The sequence below is a fragment of the Pelobates fuscus genome, chromosome 12 (assembly GCF_036172605.1).
Source record: "Pelobates fuscus isolate aPelFus1 chromosome 12, aPelFus1.pri, whole genome shotgun sequence".
NCBI lineage: Eukaryota > Metazoa > Chordata > Amphibia > Anura > Pelobatidae > Pelobates > Pelobates fuscus.
The window spans coordinates 3,252,050-3,260,239 of record NC_086328.1 but is presented as its reverse complement, the minus strand read 5'-3'; positions in this window follow the sequence as shown (position 1 = coordinate 3,260,239).

Here is an 8,190-nt window from a genome sequence, read left to right as displayed (position 1 = left end):
CGCTGGGAGATCGGCTGAGCCCACAGGAGCGGATCGAGGTACAGCAACTATTAGAAGAGAAACGCGACACGTTCTCTAATGTACCTGGATACACGCCTCTGGCAACTCACCGGGTCGAGACCCCAGGGCAACTACCCATGCGCCAGACGCCATACCGCATTCCAGAAGCGGTACGGGCAAACATGCGTAAGGAGATCGACGAAATGCTCCAACTGGGGGTGATTGAACCCTCAGACAGTCCTTGGGCATCTCCTGTAGTCCTCGTACCAAAGCGAGACGGTACGACCCGCTTCTGCGTGGACTATAGGAGATTGAACGAGAAGACTGTATCTGACGCCTATCCGATGCCCCGGATAGACGAGTTACTGGACAGAATGGCCAGGGGCCAATACCTCACCACTATTGACTTGTGTAAAGGGTATTGGCAAATCCCCCTGGCCCCAGACGCCATCCCGAAGTCGGCCTTTGTCACCCCATTTGGCTTGTACCAGTTTAAGGTCATGCCATTTGGGATGAAAAACGCCCCAGCCACCTTCCAAAGGATGGTGGATCGACTCCTAGATGGATTCCAGGACTATACATGTGCCTACCTGGACGACATTGCTATTTTTAGCAATACGTGGCAGGAACACTTAGCTCACATCGGAGCTGTACTAGATAGGATAAGGGAAGCAGGTCTGACCTTGAAGCCGGCCAAGTGTAGTATCGGCATGGCTGAGGTACAATACCTGGGACATAGAGTAGGGTGCGGTAAACAAAAACCCGAACCCGCCAAAGTAGAGGCTGTAGCCCAGTGGCCCACCCCTAGGACTAAGACCCAGGTTTTAGCGTTTCTAGGGACAGCAGGGTATTACCGGAAGTTTGTTCCCAATTATAGCGCCCTGGCCAAACCCCTCACTGACCTGACCCGTAAGAACCTTCCCCGCCAAGTAAACTGGACCCCGGAGTGTGAGCAGGCATTCCAACAATTGAAAAATGCACTGATAAATGCTCCTGTCTTGGCAGCTCCCAATCCAACTAAACGTTTTCTTGTTCACACAGACGCTTCTATGTTTGGATTGGGGGCAGTACTGAGTCAAGTCGGGGCCGATGGCGGGGAACATCCAGTGGCTTACATCAGTCGCAAACTGTTACCTCGAGAAGTAAGCTACGCCGCCATCGAAAAGGAATGCCTGGCTGTGGTGTGGGCCCTAAAGAAGCTACAACCCTATTTATATGGACAGCCCTTTTCCTTGCTCACGGATCACAACCCGTTAGTCTGGCTGAACCGGGTGGCTGGAGACAACGCCAGGCTGCTGCGCTGGAGTTTGGCGCTACAGCCTTTTGACTTTAATATCCAGTACCGGCCGGGTAAGCAGAATGGAAATGCTGACGGGTTGTCAAGACAAACTGACTTAGAGAAATGATCCGTGAGCCCCCGGACATCCCCAAGCCGATCCGTGTTGGATCAGACTGTGTATGCCGGCTTGTGGGCAAGGGGGAGCAGTGTAGCGGATTGGTACCGGGCTGTCCCACGACATGTATGAGAATAAGTGTATTTGGTCATATGGCTGGTTTAATGTGTATGTACATGTATAGAAAGCATGGTATCCGGGTATAATGACAGTTAAATGTATGTAAAGAATTGTATTCCTCTAGTTGTTCGGTAGAATCATTCAAATAAAACAAGGGAATGAAACTACCGAACAACCAGACCACCCAGGAATGAGTGTGCCTCCAATTACCGTTTGCAACAATGTGGTCTTTGTCCTCTGGGTGGCCGCCATTCGGGAAACAAACACGTGGCGGCGGCCATCTTAAACTACCGAACAGCGGTGTTTTGCCGTCGAGTGTCTGGAACTAAAATCGGACACTTGACTAGGCAAACACCGCTGAGACCTCCATACTTCCAGAAATTCGTATGGAAACTACCGAATGACCCGACGTTCGGTAGAAAGAACCCCATAAACAAGGGAATTCATTCAAACCCTCTCCAGGCTCTATAACACAGGCAATTCGCCTGTTTTCATTCCCTTGTTTGTGACCGACCGCAGGGCCAAAATGCATGGAACTGTTTTCGGATACTTTACCCATGCGGTCGGTCAAATCTTTGGAACCCCATATCTCACGAACCATTCATCCGAATGGGCTAATTTTTAAGTATGTTGGTCCCCCAGAATAGAGCTATCTGGGGATGTTGGATTTGTGGATGTACCCCAAGTATTTAGGGTACATCCAAAACTCGGGGAAAACTGTGTACACAATAAGGGGATTATGATGCTAGAGGAGGGGAGGAGATCTGTGGGAGGTTACTACTTAGAGATTGGATAATGTCTTAAGTGATAGAACCTCCTCCCTTGCATGGGAGAGGGCTTTATAAGGAACTGTGGAATAAAGCTTGTCAGTCTACTCCTGAAACTGTGTGTCGTCCAGTTATTGGGATTGCGATGGGGATACTGCTGTATTACTTTACCTGCTGGAAACCTTGCCTATGGACTTAACATCACCTTGTTCCTGAGCCTCACTGGAATCTCTAGTGGAGAATAGCTGTGCAAGATCGGCTCTCCGCTACAAGCACAATCGTAGGGTCTGTGAGGCGGTAATTTGTCAGCCTCTCTTTTATCAAAGACAGTCTTTAAAGATAAATACTGAGAGGGTATAGCCGTAGACAAAGGAGGAATGGTAGGAACATTAATAGAATTCACAGGCGTGACTTCAATAGTACATGACTCATGGCAGGCTTCACTCCATGATTTTATCTGCCCTGTCTCCCAGTCAAAAATGGGATTGTGGGCACGTAACCATGGATACCCTAACACCAACTGTGAAGAGGGAGAGGTGATGACCTGGAACCGAATGGTTTCATAGTGTAGAACCCCTGTGTACATGTGTAGCGGTGCAGTCTCGTGAGTAACAACTGGAGATATCAATGGTCTACCATCTATGGCCTCAACGGCCAAGGGTATCTCCTTCTCCCTGATGGGAATATTGTTTTTCTTTACAAAACCAGAGTCTATAAAATTCTCAGCTGCCCCAGAGTCAACCAGGGCGTATATATTTTCAACTATACAACTCTCTCCCATATGTAAAGAAACAGGGAGAAGCAGTCGGTTAGGAGGCAATGTAGGAGACTTAGAAATCACACCCAAGGCCAGTCCCCTATAAGGTCTTAGGTGCGAGAGTTTTCCGGGAGCAAAGGACACTCCTTTACCATATGGTCTCTCTTACCACAATATAGGCAGAGTCCCTCCCTTCTCCTATGTAATTTTTCATTATCAGAGAGTTTGGCAACCCCTAATTGCATGGGTTCCTCTTCAGATACTTTTACACTCTCCGGTGTATTAACTCTGGGGTGAATAGGTGTAACAAAACGTCTATTCCTGTTCTTGGTATAGAGCCTGTCACGAATCCTATTATCTATATCGATGAGGTAGTCAATAAGGTCCTCTAAGGCAACAGGAAGCTCCTTAGCTGCTACCTCATCCAATATAGAGTCTGATAAGCCTTCCATGAAGGCAGTAGTTAACCCATTGTTGGTCCAATCTACCTGTGAGGCAAGGGTACGAAACTGAATAGCTTAATCAGCCACAGACCTAGAACCCTGTTTAACCCTCATTAATGCTCTTGCGGCATTCTTAGACCTTTTCATAGTGTCAAAAGTTCTGCGAAAAGCTGTAAGGAAACTGTGAAAGTCATGCACCATAGGTCCATTAGCCTCCCAAATAGGGTTTGCCCATTCAAGTGCTTTGTCGGTAAGTTGGTGCATAAAGAACCCAACTTTAGACCTCTCTGTGGGAAATGAACGTGGATACATCTCAAAATGAAACTCTATTTGGTTAATGAACCCTCTGCATGTCTTAGAATCCCCTCCATACCTAGGAGGAGGCGTTAAATGGGCCGTAGCATTAGGCACAGTCGATACTTCAGGAAGCAGGGGTGTAGGAGGGTTAGGTGCGGTTGCTGGAATGGTTCTAGCTAAGAGCGTCTGGAGAGCCTGAGCTATCTGATCCATACGGTGATCCTGCTCTACAAATCTAGCCTCATGGGACGCCATCTGTTGAGCTAAATCTGCGGGGTCCATGGCCCTATCGTAATGTAACGAGTATATACCCCTACACGCAGGATCCAGCCAAACAGAAGACAGCACAGAGGAGAGATACGTCTACCGGACCTTAGAGTGGCCGGACTCGACGTAATAGGAGAAGTACAGAGTCAGGAACGATCCGAGGTCAAGGGCACAAAGAGACAGCGTAAACGAGAACTAGCCGGGGTCTGGTACACAGGAATCAGTAAGCCGCCAAACAGTACAGACAAGGATAAAGCGAAAACGAAGTCAGAATACAAAGCCAAGGTCAAATACGGAGAAACACAACTGAACACAACAAGCACTAAAGGGAACTGTAGCAGAAACCACGATAGGGCAAGGAACTAAGGGAAAAGGGTGAGTATAAGTAGCCTTCAAACTAATGTGATTGGCTCCTGTCACTTCCACACCCCCAACAGGTAAGTGTATGGGGTGATTGGCATGACAGGAGCCAATGGGAGCCTTTTTGCAATTTAGGCTCCCACTGTCTCTTTAAGAGCGCGCCCGAGACTCGCGGCGCGCTCTTAGCTGCAGGCGGGACACGTGACCGCATCTCGCGGTCACTGCCCGTCTTCCTGTTAGGCGAGTCGGATGAGCCGTGCGGGGCTCGTGCAGCCGCAGGACCGCGCGCGGCTTGAAGAGAGGACCGCGGCCGGCCCCCGGATAAGGTAAGTAACGCTACACGAGGTTACTTTCCCACATACCTTTCTTGTGAATTGGCACAACATTCGCTAACTTCCAATCTTCTGGGACTACTCCTTTTAACAATGATTGGTTAAATAAATATGTTAATAGTTTTGCTAGTACATGACTAAGCTCTTTTAATAACTTTGGGTGTAATCCATCAGGCCCCAGAAAGCTGTTATTGAGGGAGCGAGCTATACTGAGAGAGCGAGCTTGTGACTGACCACCTGGCACCCCGACTGGGTACCTCCGCCAATCGATGCTTCCTAGCTAACGCCGAGGACCATAAGCACCGTAGACCCCACAAATTGCTGCAGCTTGGTTGGGGTTTCACCATCCCTTTTCATCCTGGACCAAACTCCTGAATCCATGGACTCAGTGGGAATGCCGCTCCTCCTAGAGAGTATAGCTGTGAAGCTCTTATCAGAGATAGTGGTATAGTAGGTTCCCTACAATCACAAAACCAGGCTATGTATTGAGGGTTCAGCAGGAATGGTTTAATGGTAGCCACACTGGCCTTTTATGACAGTCCCCAAGCAAGGTGTGCGCCCACATGGACCATGTTGGGGACAGGGACACAAAACTATACACCAATGATAACACGTGTACAATGTAAAGCACTCCCACACATGGCATACAATCCCTCTATTCTGCCTAGGAGATAAGAATGAGTCAGATACTGTATTAACCCAATTATCTCCAGGCAGAAAAAAAAAACCACTGTTACGGTTGCGTCCAGGCTGGCTGGAAGTTGGACCATAGAAAGGATGCTCCTAGCACTCACCAAAGAACCATCAGCACCGTAGACACCATAAGTACTGCAGACTCCACGAACCGCCGCTGCTGGGCTAGGATCTCGCCGTCTGCTATCCACCCTGGACCTACGACCAGGCTCCAGTAGGTGAACCTCTTCCTTCTGTAGAGCGAAGCAGGATCAGGAACAAGAGCTCTTACAAGAGCTCAGTAGCTAAGGGAGTATGAAGAGCATAGCAATCCCTGTAGTGATTATAGCTGTCCCCTACAAACATGAGTCAAGGCTGCAAGTTAGAGGGTCAAGTCATTCTGTTTATTGGCACCCAAAGGGCTTTCTTGTATGCAGGTTTCCCTTAGATAGGACCACCCACAGGGTGTACAAAACAACCAATTACATTACACACTTACATTACAGAAAACACTCCCAGCAGCTACACACAAAATCCTCCCCCTCTGCCTGTGATATAATTATTGTACACAATACTTAACATAATTATCACAGGCAGGAAAAATACAGTTTTTACACATACACTGAAACTTTAAAACCATACATCCAATCTCCATAAACACATATTTAGAATCAGCGCACTTTAAATATAAACATAACCAAAAATCAGACAAATCCCTCCAGTGGATAAAAAGTTAGACGGAAGTCCTTTATGACCGACCGGTCTATGCAGAAAAATTACTAAGTCCCATTCGAACGTGCATTAGAATCTTCGAACGGGAATTAGTCTCTGCAGCTGAAAGTTCAGTGTAGGAGAAGGTAAGGGTCAGCGGTGTTTGTTGAAATGTGTAGCCGATTTTAGTTCCATGCATTTGGCTACACATACCGCTGACCTCGTTCAAATGAACAAAGATGGCCGCCGCCACGTGTTAGTTTGCACGAACAGCGGCCACCCAGCGCTCTGCAATTAACCTGCAGTAAGCTCACAGCCTGGGAGGTAAATTGCCTGCACACTTCCACTTCTGGGTGGTCCGTCTGTGTGGTTCTTGGTTAAGTAAGCCCCATTTACTGAACCAAGTGGGAGAAAGCCAGGGACAAGTTATTTTACAGGTCTGGGGACAAAGTCTTAAAAGGGCATTGTTCACCAAAGTCACAATATGTCCCCAGACGGTTCTTAAAGGGCCATACACACCCAATAAAAGTCCATAAGCTTTTAGGGGTACAATCTCCCAGGGGCCATAGTCATGCGGGAGGAGGCTAGTAAATAGGCTTCTCCACAACCCAGGGAAGCAGGGCAAGTTGTCATTTAAAGGGCCAGTTACAAATTGCAGTTTGTAACACACACATTTTGCAAAAAACCCAAAACACATACAATCCCCCACACTTATTACATCCCCTGATAGCCCTGACCAACATATCCAAAAGTCACCCAGATCAGTTCAGAGGTTCAGAAATTCTATGGAAGTCTTATTTTGACCGACTGCTTGCATGGTTTCATGACCAAAACAGTTCCAGAGAATCAGGCTGTGCGGCCGGTCTACTTCGAGGATTCGAAATACAGTAAGTAGCCGTGAGTGAATAAAGTCATTATATATATCTCTCTCTCTCTCTATCTTGTTCGTGGGTTTCTTTTTACCGAACCCCATTCGAATAGCTGAACATCCATGGAAAGTAAATTTTAGCGGTGTTTGCACTGTCGAGTGACCAAACACCGCTCATTGTACTCGCAGCTTAAGATGGTCGCCGCCAAGTGGTCAAATGGCTTCAGGAGTTCAAAGTGCCACTTAAAAAGTTTGAATGGTTCCTGTTACCAGTCCCAACAGGCACAAATAGTGATTAAAACCAAGTTTTATCACAGGGGCCATAGTCACAGGGTAAGAGGCTGGCAAGTATACACCTCCAAGAACCGGGGAAAAAAGGGGGGGGGGAGGCGGGGAGAAAAGGGAAGAGCGAGCTATACTGAGGGCTGGGAGAGGGGAGAGAGTTACTGTTACTGAGAGAGAGAGCTATACTGAGGGCGGTTACTGAGAGAGAGACAGAGCTATACTGAGGGCGGTTACTGAGAGAGAGACAGAGCTATACTGTTACTGAGAGAGAGCTATACTGAGGGAGCTATTACTGAGAGAGAGCGCTATACTGAGGGAGCTATTACTGAGAGAGAGAGAGACAGACAGAGCTATACTGTTACTGAAAGAGAGCTAGCTATACTGAGGGCTGGGAGAGGGGAGAGAGTTACTGTTACCGAGAGAGAGACAGAGCTATACTGTTACTGAGAGAGAGCTATACTGAGGGAGCTATTACTGAGGGCTGTTACTGAAAGAGAGACAGAGCTATACTGTTACTGAGAGAGAGAGACAGACAGAGCTATACTGTTACTGAAAGAGAGCTAGCTATACTGAGGGCTGGGAGAGGGGAGAGAGTTACTGTTACCGAGAGAGAGACAGAGCTATACTGTTACTGAGAGAGAGCTATACTGAGGGAGCTATTACTGAGGGCTGTTACTGAAAGAGAGACAGAGCTATACTGTTACTGAGAGAGAGAGACAGACAGAGCTATACTGTCACTGAGAGACAGAGCTATACTGAGGGCTGTTACTGAGAGAGAGACAGAGCTATACTGAGGGCTGTTACTGAGAGAGAGACAGAGCTATACTGTTACTGAGAGAGAGACAGACAGACAGAGCTATACTGTTACTGAGAGAGAGCTATACTGAGGGCTGTTACTGAGAGAGAGACAGAGCTAT